The sequence below is a fragment of the Nuphar pumila genome, chromosome 1, assembly GCF_984573655.1.
Source record: "Nuphar pumila chromosome 1, dmNupPumi1.hap1.1, whole genome shotgun sequence".
Lineage (NCBI taxonomy): Eukaryota > Viridiplantae > Streptophyta > Magnoliopsida > Nymphaeales > Nymphaeaceae > Nuphar > Nuphar pumila.
Window position 1 is genome coordinate 77,697,833 of NC_143249.1, and position 26,369 is coordinate 77,724,201.

A 26,369-nucleotide genomic window follows, 5' to 3' on the forward strand; every position below is an offset into this window, starting at 1 on the left:
GCATGCACATGACTCGATCTCTACGGATCGGCTACTCGGCGTATTTTTACGCAACGAGCTCAGGACCTTGTCAAGGCGCTACCACTACTTTGGCGCAACGGCTCTTACAAGTATGATGCCCTTGCAGGTGTCAGGGAGACGAGTCATTCTGACATCGTTCCCACAAAGGACATCATTGTGCCACTTAACTGGTTTTGGCAGCTCTGCCAACCATTCTGTCAACACCTTCTCTGCTCTACCGGCAGTGGTGCGACGAACCCTTCTACATCGTAGAAGGCGTTCCATAACTGGGTAGCACTTCTGCTACGTTCTTTCTGAGCCATTCTTAGCTCCTTCAGGAATTTCAGCAGCACTTCCTCTCTTTTACGGAGAAAGCGTGCGTTTCTTTTATCCGTTTCAGCGGCATCTCCCCTCTTTGGTGGGAAATCGCTACGCTTAACTCAGAAAATGGATGTGCACCGTTGTGCGTACTTTGCATCCATCAAGGTTGCAGGAACCTTGGGCCATAGCCAGGCCATACGTAATTGATTTAGTCTTTACGTAAAGAGCATTTTGCCAAAAGGCAAAGCCTTTCCAATAGGGGCTTCATTCGTCAAGCAGAATCTTGTACGAGGAGCGGTAAGGGAATCGCATGGGCGATTTTGGAGTTGATCTCCGTTTGAACGCTCACTTACGCGCCATATATGTAATATAAGCAGAAGCCTGTGCTTTATACAGCGGCGGCGTAAAGGAAATGCATATACTATTGTTCAGGGTGTGTAACTGAACGAAATATTCTACATATATAACAAAACAGGAGCCTTGGCATCGTTCGACGCGACGGCGTAAGTAAATACATTGCAGAAAGCAGGAGCCTTGGCATCGTTCGACGCGACGGCGTAAGTAAATGCATAATCAGAAGTGCAGTAATCGGAAGTACAGAAAGCAGGGAGCCTTGGCATCATACGACGCGACGGCAAAGGTAAATTACATGGCCTGTGCGATATAAGACGCGTCGGCAGTATCAGCAGATATACACCTAGATCTGTATCCAACGATAGTTACGAGGCAAGCGAGTGAACACCGAAGTGTCCTAGAGGGCTCAACCAAGAACTAGGGTGAGATACTATTTTGAAGAACGCATATACTGCGTATTCAAACATATATATCCGACGATAGTTACGAGGCGAGCGCGTGAATACCGAAATGTCCTAGAGGGCTCAACCAAGAACTAAAGCAAGATACTACTTCAGAAAGTATATGCTATATACAAACAATCAAATACTTGAGAGAGATGGTTTAATGAAGCGAACTTACTTCAATTTGCGGAAGAAACGTCTCCCGAATGATCCAACGCTTTAAACAAGCTTCGATCCTTCCGTCAAGAGGTCACACTAGGTCAGATGAAGTCGGCCTAGTTGAGAAAGAGGTAAAGCAGGTCAAGCTGCTTAACCTAAGTGGTTTGAACCAAACTGGGTTCGGTCCAAGTCAACTGGGTTCAGCAGGTTCGAACTCAACCCAAGTAGGCTAAGTCTGGGTTCAGAAATCCAAACCAAAAGTTGGACCAAAAGGGACTTTGACTTTGACTTCCAACCCAACTAGGTTCAAGTCAAGTCAACTGGGTTTGAGCTAGGTCAGGTGGGTTCAGACCTAGGTTAGGTGGGTTAGGACCAGGTCAGGCAGGCTCAGGCTAAGTCAAGCAGGCTCAGACCAGGTCAGGTGGGCTCAGGTGTGCTAGGCTAGGTAGGGGAGGTTTGGAAAAGGAGGAGAGAGAGAGGGCTAGACGATTTTTCAAAGGAGGGGGGCTCCTCTATTTATAGATTCTGAAACTTGAGCCCCAAGTTTCAGAATTTCCATTTTAGTCCATAGCTTTTTCAGAAATTCCCTTTGATCTTATCCATCTGACTGTTTGATCTTATCCATCTGAGATATTTCCATGAGATATTTTCGTGGGTCCCACCGGATATTTTCTGAAGAATATTTCTGTGGGTCCCACCAACATTTTCGTGGGTCCCGCAAACAGTTGAGTTTTCGGCATTTTTTTCTGAAAAATTCTGAGTAGGCCATTATCTTCGTATTTATGCAACTAAGAAAGTTGGCTAGCAGGAATCTCTTGATTTCGAGCAGGGAGGAAGTTATGATCTCCAGAGCGTTTGAGCATATATTCGTGAAGATACGAATATCTTAAGTATATCTGGGTCGCAGGAATCGGTTCGATTCGCTTTACGGTAAAAATGCTATTTTTCACTGAAGAATGCCTCAGGAATTTATTCAGAGTTATCTAAAAAATTGCGGGTCTTACATCATTACCCCCTTAAAGGAATTTCGTCCGCGAAATTCAGTTAAGAGTACTAAGTGCGTAACTCGGGATATTTCTCCCATATGTTAGATTCATAATGTTGTTTACTTAGTTCAACATCGTATTTATTCCAATCATTACCTCATATCATGATTCCTGATCAATGAGGTATGTTTCTCATATCTGAGTTCAAATTATGCTACAACCACGATAGTTTGTTGAATCAATGTTCTTCCAACCGGCTATTTAACATAGCCATCTTGTGTAACTATTTCATACACACAGATCATTCTTCTAGAGATTAACCATATTGGAATAAGTCCCCTGTCAGACTACCTGGTATTGGAAATGTACCTCCTCACAGGTTCGCCTTCGTCAGACTTACCTGATATTGGATCAGTACACCCTCACAGAATCATATTAGCCAAGCTACTGGTTTTGGAACATATACACTCGCACGGAGCTGTATACCCTCACAGGCTCACTCTGGCTAGACGATCTGATCTTGAATATGTAAAACCTCACAGGACTCTCTTCTTGGGAACAATTCCTCGATGGTTTATTTTATTAAGTGACTTTTATCGTTCTAATTACGCAAACTTAATTTCTCAATCGTGGGGTCTATAGCCATCAACCTTTGGGCATAAGCACTTAAGATTTTATTTTGACAAATCCAAAATTACTTTAGAGAGCAAGGATACATATTGATCCAGATGACCGTACACAAGGTCATAAGCCACTTGTCTTAAGCATTCATTGGATCTTGTCTTTCGATAGCTTTTTACCCATTACAACTCTATCTATCAAGGTATTCAGATTCCTTGATACGATCATTATCCGTGAGTTGTTTGGCTGTCACCGCATAAACACGACCTGCCACAGGTTTCTGCTCTATTCTGGATAGTGGCAGTTGTTGTTGTTGTATTTGTTGAGAGGGTCCTCCAGATCCCATATTTCTCTGTTGAAGATCTGAGGCCTTCTTGCGACATTCTCTCACACGATGCCCTGGTTTGCCGCAATACAGGCAACCTCCCGTATTGCGAGGACAAACCCCTCCGGGATGATCTGAGCTACACCTCGGGCATCGAAAATTAGGCTGTTGGTAGGGCTTATTGGCTTCTACCATCTGCAATGGCCGCTCGGCCGGTGGAGTGAAATTCTTTTCCTGAAAATCTCTTTTATACAAAGGTGGTTGCGATTCTTGGCTACCTGGGAACGTCCTCTTGTTGTTCCCATTACTTGCTATCGGTCGCTTTACTACGACTCCTTTGCATCGCTCCCAGTCTGCGCTAATCTTCGAAGCTGCTGCCACAGCGGCTTGAAATGTTTGGGGCATGCTAGTTATAACTCGAGATCGTAGCCCTTCCCCAAATCCGTTGATATATTTATCGGCCCTCTCCTGGTCAGTATCGAATAACTGAGAGCAGTACCGCTCAAGGTTCTGAAACTTGGTAGTATAGTCGATAAGACTCATACCACCCTGCTCTAGTTCCAAAAATTCCATCTTTTTCTTATTTCTAGAGTGCAACGGGAAGTAGTTATCCAAAAATGCTCTCCGAAAATCATTCCAAGGGATGACTTCGTGATGTGAGAACTGGATAATCCTAGTGGTATCCCACCACTTTCGTGCATTATCCTTCAGCCTATATGTGCCGAAGTTAGTCTTTCTATCTTCTGGTACTCCCAATACCAGGAATGCACGCTCCGTCTCCTCGATCCAGCTTTCTGCAAGCTCTGGATCGGCACTGCCAACGACAACAGGTGGGTCGAGTTTGAGGAACTTCTCATAAGTTATTCCTCCAAGGTTCTCGTTGCGAGGCGGGGCTGGTGCTTGCCTTGATTCGCGAATGGCAGACAGAAGCCTGTTGAGTGTCTCTAGCAGGAAGCCCTGTGTATGGGACTCCTCGCTCGGCATGGTTCTTCTCGTCCTAGGAGCCATTTATCTATTCACACAAATATACAAAAATCAGAGAAAGTATAAAATTTATACTTACAGTGCGATACCGCAAACACGACGGATCTTGAACCAGGTTTCTTAGACTCATGCTCTGATACCAATTCTGTAACGCCCCGGATTTCCAAAATAAAGCTAAGTTAAAATTTTCATTGATTTCTTTTTTTTTTTTTTTCTTTGCAGCGGAACTTAGAAAAGCTTTTAGCAGCGGAATAAGACGATAATGAGTCGTCGGTTTTAGAAAACTCCGAGAACGTTGCAGGTATGTGGCCAAGCAACTCATTGACCACCAAAGTGTTCCATTTTATCGAAAGCACATGTTTATTTCAACACTACTGCTTAGAAAAGCAGTGAAGGTTCAATAAAAAGGAAGCAGTATAACTCTGTCTAGAGAAACCCTGGAACTTGATGCCGCCTTGCTCCGCATATCGCCACGCAGGTTCAACACCTGAAATCCCCATTAAACGGGGTCAGAACCACTGATGGTCTGGTAAGTAGGCAAACACCTATCTATTCAACTCAAGTAAATGCATAGACCACTCAGGGTCGCAGTTCGTAATACGACGCTCAAGCCTCCATGACTTAGCGTATATCGCACAAGCCTCATCAGGGTTATGAGTTGAACATCTACGCAAGTCGTCATGACTTCGCATAAGCCTCTTCAAGGCTGTGAGTTAGAATAACCTCTTAAGTCTCTACGACTTAGCCTTGACTTCCTCAGAGTCACGAATGGATGTCTAGCTCAAGCCTTTATGCTTGGCACATCTGTATCCTACGAATCTAAGGACAGCTCTCCGAGCTTCACTTAGTCGTACGGATATCAATGGGGTTCTTTCCCAATCGGTCCAGTAGTATACCGACCATGACACCTTCACAAAGGTTATGCAGTACTGACTCAACAACGTCATCCACTCATACATTCAAAGTAGCGCTGTACCTAAGCTAATGCTTTGTTTCGATAATTGCACCTCCCCCTGGGCTTAGGGGACTCATATCTGGGCGACAACGCGATGATCTGGGGGTTGATTATTCTATGTATTTTAGATACCCCAGAGGCCTGTTGACCCCATCCCCCTAGTAGGACGGTACAGCATACCGGAAGAGATCCTTACTAGGTATCCGAATGCATTCTGCTACTGCAGTAGTTGGGTTCAATCCTTAGATATTTAAGGATAACCACGACCTCCATACCTCTGAGTGACGAAGGCCATCAATGAACTCTATCAGGTTCGGGTGAAATATATGTCACTCAAGGCTGCGCCATCACCGTCTTCCTCGGTGAGAAATTCTGAAAGGGGCTTGCCGGTCTTACAATTACTTGACGAACATTGCATGCCTATAGGGCAGCCTTTGAGAAGTATGTACCCGACCCCAATCAACCACACGGCTTTCACCGTGGAACAAAGGTTTTTATTCATATGCATGCTTAACTCTGCTCTCGGCACTTCGGCCTTGACGAGCACTTCACCTCTTTCGGTGGAAACAACACACTCCGGCTCAGCGGCCCTTACGAGTCTGGCTGTCTGATAATTATTAATGAGCATGCACATGACTCGATCTCTACGGATCGGCTACTCGGCGTATTTTTAAGCAACGAGCTCAGGACCTTGTCAAGGCGCTACCACTACTTTGGCGCAACGACTCTTACAAGTATGATGCCCTTGCAGGTGTCAATGAGACGAGTCATTCTGACATCGTTCCCACAAAGGACATCATCGTGCCACTTAACTGGTTTTGGCAGCTCTTCTGCCAACCATTCTGTCAACACCTTCTCTGCTCTACCGGCAGTGGTGAGACGAACCCTTCTACATCGTAAAAGGCGTTCCATAACTGGGTAGCACTTCTGCTACGTTCTTTCTGAGCCATTCTTAGCTTCTTCAGGAATTTCAGCAGCACTTCCTCTCTTTTACGGAGAAAGCATGCGTTTCTTTTATCCGTTTCAGCGGCATCTCCCCTCTTTGGTGGAAAATCGCTACGCTTAACTCGGGAATCGGATGCGCACCTTTGTGCGTACTTTGCATCCATCAAGGTTGCAGGAACCTTGGGCCATAGCCAGGCCATACGTAAATGATTTAGTCTTTACGTAAAGAGCATTTTGCCAAAAGGCGAAGCCTTTCCAATAGGGGCTTCATTCGTCAAGCAGAATCTTGTACGAGGAGCGGTAAGGGAATCACATGGGCGATTTTGGAGTTGATCTCCGTTTGAACGCTCACTTACGCGCCATATATGTAATATAAGCAGAAGCCTGTGCTTTATACAGCGGCGGCGTAAAGGAAATGCATATACTATTGTTCAGGGTGTGTAACTGAACGAAATATTCTACATATATAACAAAACAGGAGCCTTGGCATCGTTCGACGCGACGGCGTAAGTAAATACATTGCAGAAAGCAGGAGCCTTGGCATCGTTCGACGCGACGGCGTAAGTAAATGCATAATCAGAAGTGCAGTAATCGGAAGTACAGAAAGCAGGGAGCCTTGGCATCATACGACGCGACGGCAAAGGTAAATTACATGGCCTGTGCGATATAAGACGCGTCGGCAGTATCAGCAGATATACACCTAGATCTGTATCCAACGATAGTTACGAGGCGAGCGAGTGAACACCGAAGTGTCCTAGAGGGCTCAACCAAGAACTAGGGTGAGATACTATTTTGAAAAACGCATATACTGCGTATTCGAACATATATATCCGACGATAGTTACGAGGCGAGCGCGTGAACACCGAAGTGTCCTAGAGGGCTCAACCAAGAACTAAAGCAAGATACTACTTCAGAAAGTATATGCTATATACAAACAATCAAATACTTGAGAGAGATGGTTTAATGAAGCGAACTTACTTCAATTTGCGGAAGAAACGTCTCCCGAATGATCCAACGCTTTGAACAAGCTTCGATCCTTCCGTCAAGAGGTCACACTAGGTCAGATGAAGTCGGCCTAGTTGAGAAAAAGGTAAAGCAGGTCAAGCTGCTTAACCTAAGTGGTTTGAACCAAACTGGGTTCGGTCCAAGTCAACTGGGTTCAGCAGGTTCGAACTCAACCCAAGTAGGCTAAGTCTGGGTTCAGAAATCCAAACCAAAAGTTGGACCAAAAGGGACTTTGACTTTGACTTCCAACCCAACTAGGTTCAAGTCAAGTCAACTGGGTTTGAGCTAGGTCAGGTGGGTTCAGACCTAGGTTAGGTGGGTTAGGACCAGGTCAGGCAGGCTCAGGCTAAGTCAAGCAGGCTCAGACCAGGTCAGGTGGGCTCAGGTGGGCTAGGCTAGGTAGGGGAGGTTTGGAAAAGGAGGAGAGAGAGAGGGCTAGACGATTTTTCAAAAGAGTGGGGCTCCTCTATTTATAGATTCTGAAACTTGAGCCCCAAGTTTCAGAATTTCCATTTTAGTCCATAGCTTTTTCAAAAATTCCCTTTGATCTTATCCATCTGACTGTTTGATCTTATCCATCTGACTGTTTGATCTTATCCATCTGACTGTTTGATCTTATCCATCTGACTATTTGATCTTATCCATCTGAGATATTTCCATGAGATATTTTCGTGGGTCCCACCGGATATTTTCTGAAGAATATTTCTGTGGATCCCACCAACATTTTCGTGGGTCCCGCAAAAAGTTGAGTTTTCGGCATTTTTTTCTGAAAAATTCTGAGTAGGCCATTATCTTCGTATTTATGCAACTAAGAAAGTTGGCTCGCAGGAATCTCTTGATTTCGAGCAGGGAGGAAGTTATGATGTCCAGAGCGTTTGAGCATATATTCGTGAAGATACGAATATCTTAAGTATATCTTGGTCGCAGGAATCGGTTCGATTCGCTTTACGGTAAAAATGCTATTTTTCACTGAAGAATGCCTCAGGAATTTATTCAGAGTTATCTGAAAAATTGCGGGTCTTACACCCTTGCTACCGATTCTGATTGTAGAGATTTTCGATGTTTGGGGCATAGATTTTATGGGCCCATTTCTGCCATCATTCAGTAATTTGTATATCTTTGTGGCGGTTGATTATGTGTCCAAGTGGGTCGAAGCTGTGGCAACCAAGACCAATGATCATAGAGTTGTGCTTAAGTTCATTAAGCATAATATTTTCAGTCGTTTTGGTGTGCCACGCGCGATGATAAGTGATGGTGGCAAGCATTTCAGGAATGTGCAGATAGCTTCTCTTCTGAGGAAGTATTCTGTCAATCATCGGTTCACCACTCCTTATCATCTGCAGACCAGTGGATACGTAGAGGTTTCTAATAGGAAAATCAAACGGATTTTAGAAAATACAGTTTGTTCAGACCGCAAGGATTGGTCCCAGCGCTTAGATGATGCTCTTTGGGCATATAGGACAGCATTTAAAACTCCCATTGGCATGTTCCCGTATCATCTTGTTTTTGGGAAAGCGTGCCACCTCCCTGTTGAGCTGGAACATAGAGCATATTGGGCAATCAAGAAGTTTAATTTCGACCTCACCCAGGCTGGCAAAGAGAGATCATTGCAGCTCACTGAGTTAGAAGAGCTCAGGAATGATGCATATGAGAATGCCAAGTTATATAAAGCTCACACTAAGGCCTTTCATGATAAACATATTATCAGAAAAGTGTTTGAGCCGGATCAGAAAGTTTGGTTGTTCAATTCTCGTTTGCATCTATTCTCAGGTAAATTAAGGTCAAGATGGGATGGACCTTACATTGTGAGAGAAGTATTCCCGCACAGGGCAGTGACATTATTTGACCCACAGACCGGAGGCACATTCAAGGTGAATGGGCAAAGACTGAAGCCCTACATTTCATATACCTAACAGGTTGTAGAGTGTGAGGTCTGGGATCTCACGAAGGAATAGGATTTGAGCAGAGGAATGTATCATATGTAAATAGTAGAATTAGTTTTGTTTTTCAGTTTTAACATTTGCTTTTGTTCAGTCATTTTATTTCATATGAACTTACACTTGTTCTGATTCATGTAGGTTTATCTAATATTCAATGTGTGAGGATTAGTTACCAGGTACAGGGCACAACCTTTAGAGCAGACCATTGACCAGATTAGCAAAAAATTATGCATTCATATATGTATAGGGTGATGCAAAGTCAAGTCAATCATCAACTTCAGAAGCCTGACACATATCAGGTTGTATCTATCCTTTCTCCTGTAATTAGTTTATTGATCTTTAGTGTGCATTTGCATTGCATGTTTACATATTTTGTATGCCACTAGGGACTGTGCCATTCAAGCATGGGGGGGGGGGGGTTTAGATGCACACTAATTTTTTTTTTATGTCAGGTAGCTAAAAACTCATAAAATTAGGTATTTAAGAACAAGTTTGTAGCATATATGATTGTTTTTTTGCATAATCTAACAATTTAGATTTATTTTTTTTAGCCCCATGTAAATTTTTTTTTTTTATCTGATCCAGAAAGAGTAGTTATTTATGAAACTATTCAAAGGAAAGATAGTATTTGAATGTTAGAATGTTTTGAATCACTTTAGTATAAGTATGCACATCATGTTTGTGGAAGAACTAAGCAATTGAAAGATGTTTAGAAATATGAGCTTAAAAGAAAAGAGCTACGTTTAGTTGTTGATGTCTTCGCGATTTCCAGTAGTGGAGCTCAAACACAAGTTGAAGTGTTTGAAGTCACTTGACGAAAAGGATAACGAAGGAGATCATCTTCTTGTCTAGTCGATATCTGTGGCCTATTTGGTTCAAGTAAGTAGAGTCTGAAGGGTGTTTTACACCTGGTTCCCTAAAGCCCTCTGGTTTGGGATTCACTTATTCGAAAGCTTGTTACATGAACTTCATAGAAAGCCTAAGAGATAGAAACATTGTACATGATGAAAATAAGACTATACGTAAACTATTAAAATAGAAGGTCTAGTGACTCGAGTAATTAAGTCCAAGGGATACTCTGTATCTGGTGCCCTAAGGTCGTCTGTCTTGGGAGTCACTGACCCAAAGCTCGTTACACGGGTCACGAAACTGGATATTTGAAATAGTGCTCAAGTGAGAAGAATGCTCAAGAGAGAAGAATTAAAAAAGGGTAAAAAATTGAAAATCACAAGAAAAAGAATGAGCTTAATGAGAAAAATTCATTGCTTAGGACGAATTGTGAAATATTGTGCAGAAAATATACAAGTGAGGATAAATGAATAATAACATGATAATACTTGACTTTCTGAGAAAAATCATGAATAGTTACAAGTTTAGAAAAGTGAAAGAAAAAGGTTTTTACTGTGGTGGCATAAAAAATCTAAATCTGTTATGAGAGTGTAAATTACATGAAATATTTGCTTATAATGAGTTCTTAATTGCCTAATATTTCTGAAAAATCATTCTTGCATGACATTGATGTTTGTGGGTAGCATCGCTGCAAACCCTCACGAGACCTTGCTCGTCCACTGGGGTAACCCAGGGGTTTAAAGGGCTTGTTGCATGAGTTAAATGCAACCGTGATGCCTACGAAAGTGAGTTGGAATTTTAATTGTTTAGTGCATAGTTGTTTCATAACCTAGTAGTTGTTTGTTAAGGGACTAACAAACATTCAAGCATGGAGGTATTTGATGATGCATGAAATGCACATCATTTTATTATTATATTCATGCATTTTTATGTCATTTTAAGGTTTAGAACCCATGATTGGATGTATTTTGGCATAATGGAGTCATGGTTCAAATTTCAAGAAAATCGGAGTTAAATTGGGTGAGATATTGCAATTTTAGTGTTTGGGCATGGATTTCAAGGTAATTTGGATCAAGATCCGACCCAAATAGACCATCTTGGGCCTTGGATCAGTCTTAAAACATCATAATCCATCTCACACGTGATCCAAAACCCACTTAGAAAACATTTTCAGAAAACCCCTCCCAAAAGAGGCGCAGAGCAAAATTTTCTATTTTAAACCTCTTTTGCAATTTTGGAAACTTGAGCCAAAAATATAAAAACGTCTTTCTGAAAACCCTAGGCGTCTTTGCCTAGGAATTTTTGCCCCATTTTCTGATTCTTGCTCCAGCCATCTCCTTTCCCAGCCACTACACACCATCACCATTGTTTCCTTGGGTTTTGCTTGAGATTCATGCATTATCCATTGTTATCTCTCATCATTTTCATATCTCTTTTTCAATTCTATTCTCCCTTGCTGTGTGCTGATCATAGGTGCTTTCTTTTGCAGGTGTAGCAGAGGTTGAAGACACCATTCTTGCGTGGAGTGCCATCTACTCCAACAAGATCGATCGGCCCTACCTCCATCCGATCCTCTACTCCAATCGATTGTGAATCGGATAACCTTCCGCCTTCGGTGTACTTCAACCGTGTTGCAGCTGTAAGAACGAGTTCCATTGTGCTGCTCCAGCATCATTGAAGAAGATGGGATGCATCTCCATAGGCTGATTTCGTTCGCCCTACCCCCACCTTCGTCGGATCGCCCTTGAGGTAGGTCTTACCTTTCTCCCTTCTTTTAGATAAAATCGAGTCCCCCTCTAAAACGTCTCCCTTACCCTGAAACCTTTCTGATTTTCTCTTTCTTTGACAGCAAAACCACTGTCGTTTTTCAATCATTTTATGTGTTTAAATGTTGGTTATGGGTCTAGGTTAGGTATAATCCTTGATTTACAATTCGTCTTAGCCAAAAAGTGAAAATCGGCTAGAATTGTTCTAGCCGATTTTAACGTTTTGTCATTTTCTGCTGTCTGAATTTTTTCTGCAGTAAACTGTGTCAAAACGGAATTGTTCCAGTAGTTTAAGTTTTCATTTAGCTTAATTTTATGTTGGGTTTATAGTCGTTAAGTAGTGGTGTCAAGTTGAATCAATCGATTGGTGTGTGTCTTGTTTAAGTCTAGTGAATTTTTAGATTTCATTTTAGTTTAATTTTTGTTACAATTTTAATCGGTTGTGTCTTAGTTAATCTGAGTTTAGCTGTAATTAGGTTGAAGCTTGGTTGTTATTGAAATTTGTTTCAAAAAGAAAAAGAAAAAAATATTATCATTTTCTATAGTTTAGGGTAAAAGTCGATTTTTGGGCGTGTAGAGTGGTTGTCTTCTCCAAAAAGAAGTCTGCCATTAGAGTTCCAGCTTAGTCTTAGGTTCGTTTGGTAAGTCTATTAGAATTAGGTAGGTTCTTTAGAGTGTCTAGATTCAGTGGCTTTCGTTTTAGTCATTTTAGGAAGAAAGTAATGTCGATTTAGGTGTACTATTCAAAATAGTTAGTTTCTTGCCAATTCGTGTTTTACATGCTATTCATATTCTTTGAGTTATGTGTATATAGGTTAATTTAGTTAGGTTAATGATAGATTATATTAGGTAATTAATTAGTCTTGCATTTTAGATAAAGGGCAATTGGGTAATTGTGGTTGAAAAACGATTTTGGTAAATTTGGAACTCATCCAAATTCGTTGGACCCATTTAAGGCAAGCTTTGACCTTGTGTAATCCAGCCAAGATAGAAGGATTTCTCTCCTTTACACGTTTGGAAACAAATTGAAGTTTTAAATCCCTTTCTAAAATTGTGTACAAGGCTTTGGGAAAGAGTTTCAAACTTGGTTATATTCTTTAAATGGGAAATTAAAAACATGTGGGTCCATCAAGCTGGACGATTTTGCTATCCAAATCTTTCCAATTACGTTCTTGAAGTAATTATGATGGATGATCCCCTTTCCAACTTCGTTGCATATCATTCATAAGCCTTTTTTCCTAACGTCCTATTTTTATATTAGCATAGATAGAATATCATTAATTTTAGTAGCTACTAACTTAGATTAGGTTTTCAAAAATCGTGAATACTAACTTAGTAAGTGTGCTAGATATTCATTAATGTTAATTTGCATTTCATTTAGGAGTTTAAATTAGATAGCCTAGTTATTATTTTTATTCCCTTCATTCTTGGTTTAGTAAGTAGTATTTATTTCTTAGGTATATTTTAGTCCATATAGGGTGGCGTGGACCTAAGTCAAACCTGTACTCTAAACCGTCGCCCTAACTAATCATAGTTAGCTAACTTTAGAGAATTTAATTTATTAACATTAGAGTGATATTCATGTTTCGATTTGATTTAATATTTAATCAATGAGTCTTTAGTTAATTAGTTATTTCATATTAGAGAGAGTCTATTAGAACTAACTACATTCATTAATATAGGTTTTCTAAGTAACATTGCATATTTGTTTGTGATAGTTTAATTTTAGTGTTTTGTTAGCTTGGATTCATCCTCATCGTGCCTAGTTCATTTATAAGTTTTTATAATTAATTTAATTGCTTTTATTTTCTATAGTTAAACAGTCATTTAGCAGTGTTTAGGACTGTCTTTACAGATCATTCAAAGTCATAGTGCAATTAGAGGGTTCTTCCAAGTGAATAGTGCATTGATTCGAAAACCCGATTTTTACTTCATATTGCACTCATCATTTTATGTGCAAAATTTTAAAGTTCTTCAAAAATTTTTGTTTTGTTCTCTTTATCAGGGTGTTCACTGTCATCAGACCAAAAATCAGCTCATTTCGAGTTGATTTGGTTTGATTTTTTAGCGTTTTCCAAAATCAGCGTTTTCGGGTTTTTCAGTTTCGGGACATACGATTTCCAGAATTTTCACGAATTTGAAATGCTTATATCTGGGGCTTCAGAATGATTTTTTCAAATCCATAAAGTCTGACAGATTTTTGATACTGTCAGGAACAGAACAAAAGAAATTTCGTGAAAATCGGACTTTGTTTGCCTCTTAAAACTCTCTGTTTGCGAAAAGCTGTCAGAATCCACTTTTGCACTAGTTGAGGGTAAAACGGTCATTTTCTTAGTTTAATGATTTTCGGTAGTTTTCAGTGTTTTTCTGCATATTAGTTAGTACATTTGCATCAATTAACTTATATAGAATTAGAATAATTAGTTGGTTTACTTAGAATTAATATTTTAGATAATTTTAGTTTTAATTAGAATTTAGTTTAGTAAATTCTTGTAGAACTAGGTTTATCATAATTTCTAGATTTATTTATCATAATCATGTACTGACTTGTTCTTTTCTTTGTGTTAGGTTGATAAGCTTACTACAGATTACAAGGTTAATCTTGTCAAGTGCGAAAAAGTTATACTTGGTGAAAGGACGAAATTGCCCTTGGCGATCTGAAGAAGAATTTAGAATTTTGTTTTTAGTTAATTGTTAATTTTAACCTGTAATTTCTTTAGAGTTGTATTTATTAACTTAGATTAAGAGTTTGATATTAATAAATTGAAATTTTTAGAAGTAATTTGGATAGTTCCCGTTCCCTGTGGATTCGACCCGTACTTGCCACATCCGTGGAAAGTCAATTTTTATTACTTTTGGTTGACGATTTTCCAACTGTTTTACTGAAAAATATCTTTTAAAATTACCACTGCAAAAAGTGCAACCAGCTACGTAGGCACGCCCTGCCACCGTTCTCTGGTTACTCGTCTTCTGTTAGGAAGGTTGCTGCGACGAGTACGATTGCTGCCGCTGAGGAGGTTGCTGAGGTGCTGACTGCGATGTTTCTGGCGTGTTCCTCCTCAGATCATCAGATTGCTTCTTCCGACAATCTTTGATGTAGTGACCCATCTTGCCAGAATAGATACATCCTCCGAGGTCCCGTGGACACAGTCGGCCAGGATGATCCATCCAACATTTTGGGCAACCCGATGTTGCCACCACCTGTCTCTGCTGCTGCTAGGGCTGACGATTTTGTTGTTGCCGTTTGTTGTTGTTGTGGTTCCTCTTTACTGGCAGGGCGAATTTCTTTCCACCCGAATTCTGCTGAAATGAATGCTTCTTAGGCCAACTCTTTTGGCCTTGTTGCTGCTGATTTCCTTTGGACTGCGGAGTCTTCTGAAATTTTGTCCATTCCTGTTCCAGAAGTGTAGCCATCTCAAGGGTTTCCTCAAGGGTCGAGGGAGCATGTGTGAACACTCTCAGGCGCAAGGCTAACTTCACACCGCGAGCAAACTTCATCGCTCGTTCCTTCTCGGTCACGTACACGTGAGGGCAGAAGCGCTCCAGGCTTCTGAACTTTGTGATGTAGTCCGCCAAAGTAGAGTTCTCCTGCTGAAGGTCAAGGAACTCCTGCATCTTTCGACTGCGCTAGTGGGTCGGGAAGTAGGCCGCGTAGAAAACCTCTACGAAATGCTCCCACGTGACTACTTCGCCTGCGAACTTGACATCCAAGGTGATCGCCCACCACCTCTTGGCATCCTTTCAGAGCCTATACGTGCCGAAGTCTACATTTTTATCGTCGCTGACCTGCAGCACATGAAAGATCCTCTCAATCTCTCGTATCCAGTCCTCGACTGCCTCGGGTGTAGACTTCCCATCGAACGACAGAGGGTTTATAGCCATAAACTGCTTGTAAGGCATGACTGTTGCTACTAGAGCTGATGGAGGAGTAGGAGCCGAAGTCTCTCGTCCCTGAGAGGCTTGCATGTTCTCCCCCATAGCACGCATGGCCTCAGCCTGCTTGCCCACAACCTCTGCCAGGTTGTCCAAGGTGTCCATGATACGATCACAACGTTCGCGCCAAGCCATCTTAAACAGAAAGAAGACTCGTATAAGCAAAGAGACAAGTCAAACATAATTTCATTTCATGAAATAAGGAAGACATACATATATTCAGTACAAGCCAAAATTACCATTCTACAACAGGGTTACAACGCACAAACCTCTGCAACAAAAGCAAAAACAAGGCAGGTCTACAAAATGAACACTGACTTAGTGTTCCAACCACACATGTTCATATCTGAACGAACACAATCACCACTGCCTACAAGTGTAGTAGTTGTGGTAGGTGTTCTGATTCCCGTATCGTCTCTGCATCAGATGATGAGGAGAAGAAGGTGTGTACTCAGGAGGACTCACTGCCTGAGACCACGGAGGAGAAGCTGGTGTGTACTCGAGAGAAACTGATCGAGAGTAGGAAGCTAGCGTGTACTCGGGAGAACCTGGTGCAACCTGTGCATCTCTCACTGGGTCAACCACTGACTATGCCTGACCACCCTCAGAAGTCTCATTCTCTTCGGTCTTAGTGTTACCCATCACGAGTTCATCGCCCAACTTACGCTGACACTCAATCTCAATATGCCCCCTGAGACCATAGTAGGGGCATACGCTCAAAGCATGAGGACAAATGTGTCCTGCGTGATACTGGTCACATCTCCCACAAGGAGGTGCCAGATGTGCAAGTATTCGAGCACTCTGCACAATCTACTAAATCGCTTGATCGAGGGCCTTTGTGCCTCGGATCAAGTCGATAAGAGCTCCGACCATTCGCTCATTCCTCGAATCAGCAGGCATCTAACAGGTTATGTAACTAATCAAGCATGCAAAACTAAATACCACAAAAATCATTAAGAAACAAAGAAAGAAATTATTCAGAACATACTTACAGTGCGATGGACGATGCACGCAGAAGTCTTGGACCACACTTATAACTGCAGCTCTGATACCAATCTTTGTGATGCCTCGAACCCCAACCTTGTAAAACCCTTGGTTTTTGAGCAAATTTTTTTTTTGAAGGATATACAGAGTGGAAAACAACTAACGGAAGTAAAGTAGGGGAAAACAGGGGCAAAACAAAGGCCACAAGTCTGAGTGAGCCACAGTGAGAAAACCAAACCACAAGACAAGTAAAGTACTTTTCATTTCCACAATATTTACAATGATACAAAAAGAAGACTGAGTACAAAAAGGGACAGTCTCACAAAAAAGAGAGGAAAAACCCCTCAAACCCCAAAACCAGAAAGAGCCAGGATCTGCTGCAAAGTTTGGGTCTCAAGGCTCCTGTTGTGCGCCGTCGCATCACACTGCGTCTATTCGTCACCTGTATCTCCATAAAACGGGGTCAGCACTCTTGCAAGTTGGTGAGACAAACCATCCATACATTATCATTTTTAAGTAAAAGCAGAAGGTAAGCAACATGCTACAAGTGTGCTAAGTACCAGACTATAACTAACATGATGGAACAATTAGAAACATTTAAATAAAAGTACAAGTGCGTGTCAGGTAGGTGCACGTGCCACAAGACTATAAAACTACCAAGTAAGTAACAGTGCCACAACTAGAGTAACAGAACAAGAACTAAACAACAGAGTGTAGCAACTGAACCAAAGTATACACTGCGCTAGAGTAACAACTATAGTACGTCAGTCTATTTGGTTAGTCTTTATGTTCTTCTTCTTACCTCCTTTGGGTACGCGAAGGAAAACCCTCGAGTTCTGTGAGACATGCACCCGGCGTCTGTTATTCAATTTCTAGTGTGGTAACCGGGGATGCTACAGACCGAGAAAACCACCTGCGGGCGACACACAGCCAGGAGAAACCTTTCGCAGGGGCAAAGGATTGCAATCCGTACTACTGCAGTAGCAAAGGTCCCTGTAGCGGGCAACCTTGACCTCCCTAACTCAGAGTGACTGGAGGTCAGAGGGCACATTAGCTCCTCAAAAGAACAGGTCATAGTAACGACACGTCACTCGGGGCTATACCATTCACCCTCTCCCTAGGTGACCAAATTGTGAATGGAGCGCGACAGGTTTATCTTATTTAGGCTCAAACTTCAAGTCATACCTCCTCTCGAGGTAGTCGTGCCTCGTGGTCCTCGTGGGGTACGCAAACGAGGACTTGGCCTACCCATTCACGTGCTCAGCCTTACACGGCCACCACGAGCACATCGCCTGCAAAGACGATAATATACCATTTTATTTTATGCCTAGGGTGACACGAAAATATGTGAGCACATTCTCCCGAACCCGGGCCATTGCCCGTAGACTCCAACCAAGTCTCAAAACCTCAATAGGTCAAAAGTGTCGAACCCTACAGTGTTTTCAGTTCTTTCAAATGTATGTCACGTCGAGTGCAGAGCACGCCGCTGGTGCATCGTATATCCATTGATATACGAAAGAGAGCCCATAAAGAAGACACTCGACAACTAAGCTAGTGGCATACGTGTCAGAATGCGCCAACATGCATGTGCAAAAACATGAAAAATCACAAAGATATATTCTCGCACAAGTATCGTGTTGTGAGCAACGATACGCCAACAAGCAGGTAAAGTGGCATAAACTACAAATTCTGAGTGGCACAAGGCTCAAAATGCATATACTGTAGTTATTGTACATGCGAGGAGCGTCCAGAGTCTGGACTACGTATTTTTCTAAATACGCATTCAATTATCGTAACACGGCAAATCTCACGTAGTGAAACCGTCTGCGAAGGACCTTCGCGAAAACGACAATCACGAGTGTCAAGAATGACTTATTACTTAAACCCATACTTATGGGAATAACATTAGCATATCCAAGTGTGTGGACGTACTTTGCCCGCGCAAATGGGGCATTAACATGACTGTTATCCTGAAAAGTCCGCTGAAATGGACAAACCCACGCAAGTGTGTGTCGTGACACCGGTCGCGAGCTCAACCACTTTGCTACCCCTATGGGGCAGCGGGGCACGAGCAACCGAAGCTTGGAGCTGCAACCTACGTTGCTTGCAAGTGACAAAACTTTGCTTCAAGTCCAAACTTCATCTATCGGTTAGCGGCATGGAAGAGCGGTCGCCGCCACGGGTGAGTTCCCGTGGAGCCTCAACGGGGTTGTGCCAACCTTGTCGAAGCCCGCAAGTAGTCTGGACTTAGTGCCGGAGTCCATCAAGGGGCTGCCCAAGTGGCGACAAGGTTGCCGGGTGTCATAGCACTCGGTGCCAATCTGACGCCAACGAGAAACCAAAACTGAAGGGGGCTGATCTTGTGGCTAGGTCACTGGGGCCCTGCCATCCTTGATCCGCGCCCCAGTGGTAGGCCAAGTGGGGTTGACAACCACACTGTCCACAGCCAGCACTAGGCTTTCCCGGGTGTGCTAACACCCGACTAAGCCTAGAGTGCCCAAAAGGGATGCTAGGCTAGCCAAGGGCCCAAACAGGCCAACCAGAACCCCAAGCGAGGTCTAGTCTGCAAGTGACCAGACTCAGCTAGGTCACAAAAAACCCCTGGTCTGAACCCAGCGGGTTCGGACCAGGGTGTTGGGCTAAGCCCCCCCGCCCCCTAGCTGGGGTGCGGCTAAGCCAAAGGACCCGTTTTGGTGGGTCAACAAAAAATAGCAGGGTCTGGACCCACGAGGTCCAGACCTTGCTGGTGCAAGTGGGGCAGGGCAGCACACCAGGGCGTGTGCTGGGCCCATGCCCCTGGTCGGTTCCCTAGGGGAAACCGAACCCAGCCTGCACCCGCACCTAGTGGTGCGCCAAAAGTGCCCACCACCCTCGTGCTGGGCCAACCAATGCAAGGTCTGGACCTGATGTCCAGACCATGCAGGGCCCAAAGGTGGGCCAATAGCAACAGACTTTAAGTCTGTAGCTCGTGGTCTGACTCAACTAGGGGTCCAGACCTGGCCACCCAAGGACTGGCGCCCCACCAATGGGTGCGCCAAGGGGGCTCATCGCCCTTGGCTGGTGAGCCAAAGGACGCAGGGTCTGGACCTTGTGTCCAGACCATGCGAAACCTCTAGGTGGGCCATCTGCTACAGACTTTATGTTTGTAGCACTTGGCCTAACCCAGCTCAGGGCTAGACCAGGCTGCACCAGCCTGGCTCCCCCACAAGTGGGTGCGCCAAGAGGGGGACTCGGGTGCCAAGTGCACCCGGCCCCCCAGTTGCCTCTAGGCAGAACGCAGGGGGGGGGGGAATGGGCCCCCTACAACCCCCTGGTTCGAGCAAAATGGGGCTCGGACCAGGGTTGTAGCCCTTGACCATGCAGAACAACCCCAACAAGAAGTCAAACCCCCGGGTGGTTCCTTCGGGCCAATATGGGGGGGGGGGGGGGGGGGGGAACTCACCAACGGTGGGCCCACCTCACAAGTGGGTCCACTCCGGGTGGGTTTGGGTCCAAAATGGCCCAGACCACCCGGCCAAACCGGTGGACTGCAACAGTCCAACTGGGACTACTGCATGCCAAAACTCCAGCTGGACCAGCTAAAAAAAGATGGAGCCCGGACTGACCGGCCTTGGGTCAGTCCGGGAGCCGTTGCAAGGTCTGCAACAGACCCAATGGGCGCTTTTGCCCAGCAAAACCCTCCTTAGGGCATGGGCTGGCCAGGGAAAGGCCCAGTCTAACTCCCCACAAGTCTCAGCCCTTAGAAGGGGCGTTCTACCCACTATTAAGAAAAATGAACATGGCATAACAAAAAAAAAATTCAAAAAGCATAATGAAACGAAATTTAAAACAAAAGGGGGAGGGGGGGTGAATAAGGATTTCTCAGCATGCTGTGTGGGTTCCCAACCTCCCACGAATCAACTAATGAAAAAAAATTTGTTTGGGGCCTTTGCCCAAACCAAAAGCATACCCAAAAATGAAGAACGTAGGGGAGGGGGAAACTCACCTTGGTGCTGGGTTGGTTCAACTGGAGCTGCTGCAACGTGAGGGAGGGAGGAAGGGAGAAGAGATGAGAAATCTGGGGAAGAGAGGAAGAAGAGAGAGGATGTCGACTGGTTTGACTTTTGGAATGCATATTTTTAAAAGATATTTTTCAATGAAAACAAGGGAAAATCGTCAACCAAAGATATAAAAACCGACTTTCCACAGAGTGGCGAGTACGGGTCGAATTCACAAGGAACGGGATACATTCTGAATTAAGTCTAAAATAACACTTTATTAATATAACAAAGTTTACAACTAAGTTAATGTTACAATTTAAATTAAATAATAATCTAAAAACAAGAAAATAAACTAAGCAGGAAGCTAAGTCTTCTGCAGATCTCCAGGGGCACAATTGTCTTTTCATCCCATGTGCAGTTGCACTCCATCTTTGAAATACACCTGTAAACCTGTTCTAACTTATCAACCTACACCAAGAAAACACAAAATCAGTAAACACGTAATAATTAAACCAAAATTACATTTACGATTAGTTCTAGACTAATGCACAAATTAAACTACAATTAAACAATTAAAGAAAACTACAAATACATTATCTAACTAAACTAACTAAGCAAAGCAACTCTAATTAGTCTAACTAACTCTAATTCACTAACTACAACACTAGAAAACACTAAAACTACACTAAATCAAACAATTAACTCAATGACTATTTTGTCCCTAAAGAATGCAAAAGTGGACTCTGATAGCTTTTCGCAAATCAATGGTTTGATAGGTCAAACGAATTCCAATTTTTCCGAAATCACTTCTGTTCTGTAACTAACAGATTCAAGAATCTGACACATTTTAGAGATTTGAAAAATACATTCTGGATCTCCAGATATAAGCGTTTCAAAATCAGGATAATCTTGGAAATCGCAAGACCCGAAATTTGAAAACCTGAAAAAGTTGTTTTTACAAAACGCTTAAAAACCAGACCAAATCAACTCGGATCGAGCTGAAATTTAGTATGCAGACAGTTAACACACGGATGTAAAGAATAGAAAAATAATTTTCAGAAAACTCGAGAAAAATTTACATAAAATGACGAGTGCCCGACATGATAAAAATCAGTTTTAAACTTCAGTGCACTATTCATTTATTTAAGTCCACTATTGACATTAAAACATTAAATCAAATATCAAAACAGTCCTAACCTAATCTAAACTACAGCAAAGGACAACAATTAAGCTAATTTATAAAATTAAGAAAAGAACTATCTAACTAATGTTAAACCTACTCTAAACAAATCAATAATCCTAATCTAACATAACTAAATACCATTCTAATTAAACTATCTAAATGCCTCACAACTCTAACTAATCCTAATGTACATTATCTACTATTACTAACTAATTAATTAACTAATCAACAATTAGTTCTAACACGTAAGTAAGACACAACTACTATCTAAGATTAGTCTAACTAGGGTTAGAAATTGATTAGGCTAACTAAAGTTAATTAACTAACTATGGGTTAATAGAGGTTAACTATAGGGTTCTAGGGTACGGTTAGGGTAACTAACTAGAACTAATAACTCACTATGGTTAATTGACTAAGGTTAGAATACTAGAAGTACTATGATTAATTACTAAATAGGGTCGACTAGGTTAACTATGGCTAATCACTAACTATGGCTCGCTAGGGGTTGGTAGGGTTAACTAAGGTAATTAACTACCTAGGCTAGCTACTAACTATGGTTAGTTAGGGTGGCGACTTAGGATAAGACATTAATTTACACGCCACCCTATATGGGCTATTATCCTAATAACTATATATATTCTTTACTAAAACAATAATAAAAACCTAAGTTAATTCCTAATTGAAATGTAACTAACATTAATGCAAACCTACCTAAGTGAGCATACACGGTTTTGTAGAACTTTAACTAAGTTAATAACTACTACATTAATAACACCCTATCTATACTATGTTAATATAAGAAAGTAATAAAGGGCCTCTCAAATAGGATTAACGAAATTGGAAAGGCATGATACTCCATAATTGGCCTAATAACTCAGAGGGGAAACTTAAAGAAGTAAAACCGTCCAGCTGTGGACCCCACACGGTTTCGAGGTTGACTTTACAAAAATTGAAACATTTAAATTCTTACCCCAAACTCGTGTAATCACTTTTAGAAAGGGTTTTAATATTCAAAGTACATGATCCCTTGTGAACACCTTTCCAAAAGCATTGGTCACAATTTTAGAAAATGATTTGAATTTCAAATCGGTTTCCAAACATGTCAAAGGATAAAATCTCATCTATTTGCTGAATTTCACAAGGTCAAAACCTTCTAAACATGGTTCCCACGAATTTGAATGGCATATCCTCCTTCCCAAAAATGCAATGCACTACAATGACCTCAATGTCAATTACTAACTAGGCTAATATACATTAATCTAACTAAATTAACGTATATACAAATAACACAAAGGGTAAAAGATAATGTACACACGAATTAGAAGAAACAACTATGTTAGACATTACACAAAAATCGATAATACTAAATTAACATAAAAATGACTAAGCTAATGATAAAAAATCTAAGCCATACATCATTAAGAAAATCAACCTATGATTAAATCTATCCTAACCTATATCAAACATTAAACTAACAAACTCCTACATATGAAATTTTAACCAAACAAAATGACACCAATCACTACATTGAATCTACACGAAACTACAAATTAAATTAAAAACAACTACTAACATATATCTAATCGAGCAACTAACTACATTACACTAATACATGCTAAAGAATTTGAATTTTCAATTCTGAAACACAACTTATTAATCTACCTAACATGCTGTAAAAAAAAATAAAAACAGAAAACGCTGAAACAGTTATTCCCACTACACTCGACTAATCTCAAAACGCAAAACTGTATTTACTCTAAACTAAATATGATACATCATGAGAACTACCTTACAACGACACAACAACCCCAATGACTGAAACTAATATACGAAATTCAAATCCTACACAACATGCTACAACTAATAATCAAACTAATGGAAATTAAAATCTAATTTAGACGCACATAAGAAATATTGATCTTCAACAACCCTCAATGGATTAAAATGAAAACTAAATCTAACTAAAGCTTAAGACACCTAATTGAACCAATATACTGAACGAGAATCACAAAAAAGGAATCATTATAAATAAACGACACACAACAATATAAACCAAGAACTCGATATTTACTTTTCGAAATCTAAACACGCCTAAAACAAAGAAATAATATTTAGAACCTAAGGTGCTGGTCTCAAGCACCACACGTCTACACTAAGGCTGAAAATACAAGAAAAACACACAGAAAACATCCAGAAAATAAAACCACACAACACACACACACGTTGGGTTTTAACTAGAAGAAAGGGAAGAAGAAGACCTACCTCCAGGGCGATCCGATGACTGAGGGGAAAAGCACAACGGACTTTGCAATGATCTCGCGCCACGAAGGACCTCGGTGATGTTGTCTATCATATCTTTGTTGTCTTCTTTACAGGAATCCACAAGTGGTAGTGCTCCGGGGTTCAGGGCCGGCCGGCAATGGCAGAACGGGACCTCCATCATGACGGATACACTCCAGCTGCAGCTGCAAATAAACCACCTCAATGGTTAGTTCCAACAGGGGGAGAAGAAAGACAAGATCTGGAAAAAGAGGAGAATGGAAGAATAAGGGGAATCGGCATCTCCATTGATGTTGGCATGGCTTCCATGGCAAACCGTGGATGAGGAAGAAGGTGTATGGAGTGGGCGGCTGGGTAGAAGGTGGAGGTGAGCAAGAATCGTGCCCCTAGGGCACGATAATCAAAGCAAAGACAACATGGTGCTGGGCGTCACCTTCTCTTTTAACGTTTTGCCCTCTTCTTGATTATTTTCAGAAAGAATGTTAAAATAATTTTATTCTCTAGGCTCCTCATTCTATAGAGGGTTTTTAGAAAATGGTTTTATAAAACTTAAGTGGGCTGGAGCTGGGTTGAATCTATTGTGTTTTGGTCCAGATCCAAGGTCCAATTGGACGTTTGGATCCAAATCATCCAGATTTGCTCCGAGGTTTGACCCACAACACTAGAAATGCCATAATTTCCTCATTTTAAGTCTGATTTCGATGAAATTCGAACCAAAGATCTATAACATCATTATGCACCTAAGTGTATGCTCTAAACCTATAGATGATGCATTTATGCAGTAAAAATGTGTTAAGAAAACATAATATTTATGCATCATCATCGACCCTCTCTCTCTTCTCTTCCTTTGCTTAAAATGGGAGAGGAGTGAGATGAGTGGTGGGGAGTGAAGGAGGGGAGATGGGTGGTCTCCCTCTCCCACGCCCCACCCTAGTAGCTATGAGCCTAAAAAGGGGGTCAAGGGTGGCCCCAACCACCCCCAACCACTCCTTTTGATTTAAAGGGAGTGGTTGGCCTTGACCTCTCAAGGTCAAAGTCAACCCTCTTTAAAAAAAATCAACTTCTCATTTTTTTTTTTGAAACCTTTACTTTTTTTTTTTTTTGAAAATGGTAGGGGCTACCCCCTAAGGGGCGCCCAGCCTACCTCCTCAAAACGTGGGCTGAGCCCACTAACTTTTCAAATTGCCTTTTTAAGGCCCCCAAGCTTGCATTTTGCAACTTTTCAAAATTACCTTTTTGAAAAGAGTTTTTTTTGTAAATCTTTTTTTTCATAAATCCTCAAAATGACATGGGATGAGGTGGAGCCCATGCCAAACATTTTTCTAAATGCCCAAAACCAACCCTATTCAAAATATTTTTTGAAAACCCACTTCAAGGTTTTATAGATTTTGCAATTTACTTTATAAAAACCCAATTCAATGGATATTTAAATGGACATGACTAAATTAATTTAAAAACTAAAATTTTAAATTTCATTTTATGAATTAAGGTCTAAATTATAATAAAGTATATTTAATTTCCTAATTCCAACGAAATTGGGCCTCGATACGACTCGTAATTACCGATATACCCTTTTTCACCAAAATACATGAAATAACAAAATATTTTTCTCGTTTAGGCTCCAAATTTGGAGCGAACCCAAATGGATATAATATAAATCTAATCTACATGTATTGAGGTTCGATTCCTCATGATTTGCCCCGAATCACCTCGTAGAGTAAATCTACGCGATTCAGAACCTCAAAAAGCCATAAACGCCAGATTTACGAGCAATGCTCGTGCCGAAACAAGAAATTTCCCCAAAATGGAATATATATCAATTAAAATTCTTCAGAAAAACAGTGGGTCTTACAGATGGTGCCACATTTGGAGGTTTTCTAAGTCATTTAGAAGTCTAATTAGGAGTCTTAGGTTAGTTAGGGGCTTAATTAGGAAAGTCAAAAGGTCAAACCCAATTAAGAAAAATCGCCCCCCCCCCTTTAGAAGTCCATTTTTTTTAAAACTCTTTAGAAAACCTAAAAAAAAAAGTTCTATATAAAGAAGCCCATAGGGGGGTCGACCCCCTATTATTCCCCTTTTGAGTTCTTGGAGCTTCTCTCTCCTCTCTCCAGCACTTCTTCTTCTCCATTGCAGCTGCAGCCCCCAAGGTGAGTTTCTTTAATGGTTTTTCATAATTTTTATTAGTTTTTTTTGTGTTTTTCAATGAGTTTCACCATTGTCGCCCCTCTTTCATGGGTTTTACCATGGATTCTCATCCAAGAACCCCAAAGTCAACCCAAGAAGATGATCTATCCTTAGTTTGTACTGTTTTGCGAGATTCTAATCCATCAGAATCATTTACCTTGATGATTTTCAT

General features: G+C 41.5%; 1 pseudogene; it reads left to right on the top strand.

The window, feature by feature from the left end:
• Positions 1-15,063, top strand: part of LOC149849040 (uncharacterized) — a 40,676-nt pseudogene extending 25,613 nt beyond the window's left edge.
• Positions 15,064-26,369: the final 11,306 nt, after the last annotated feature.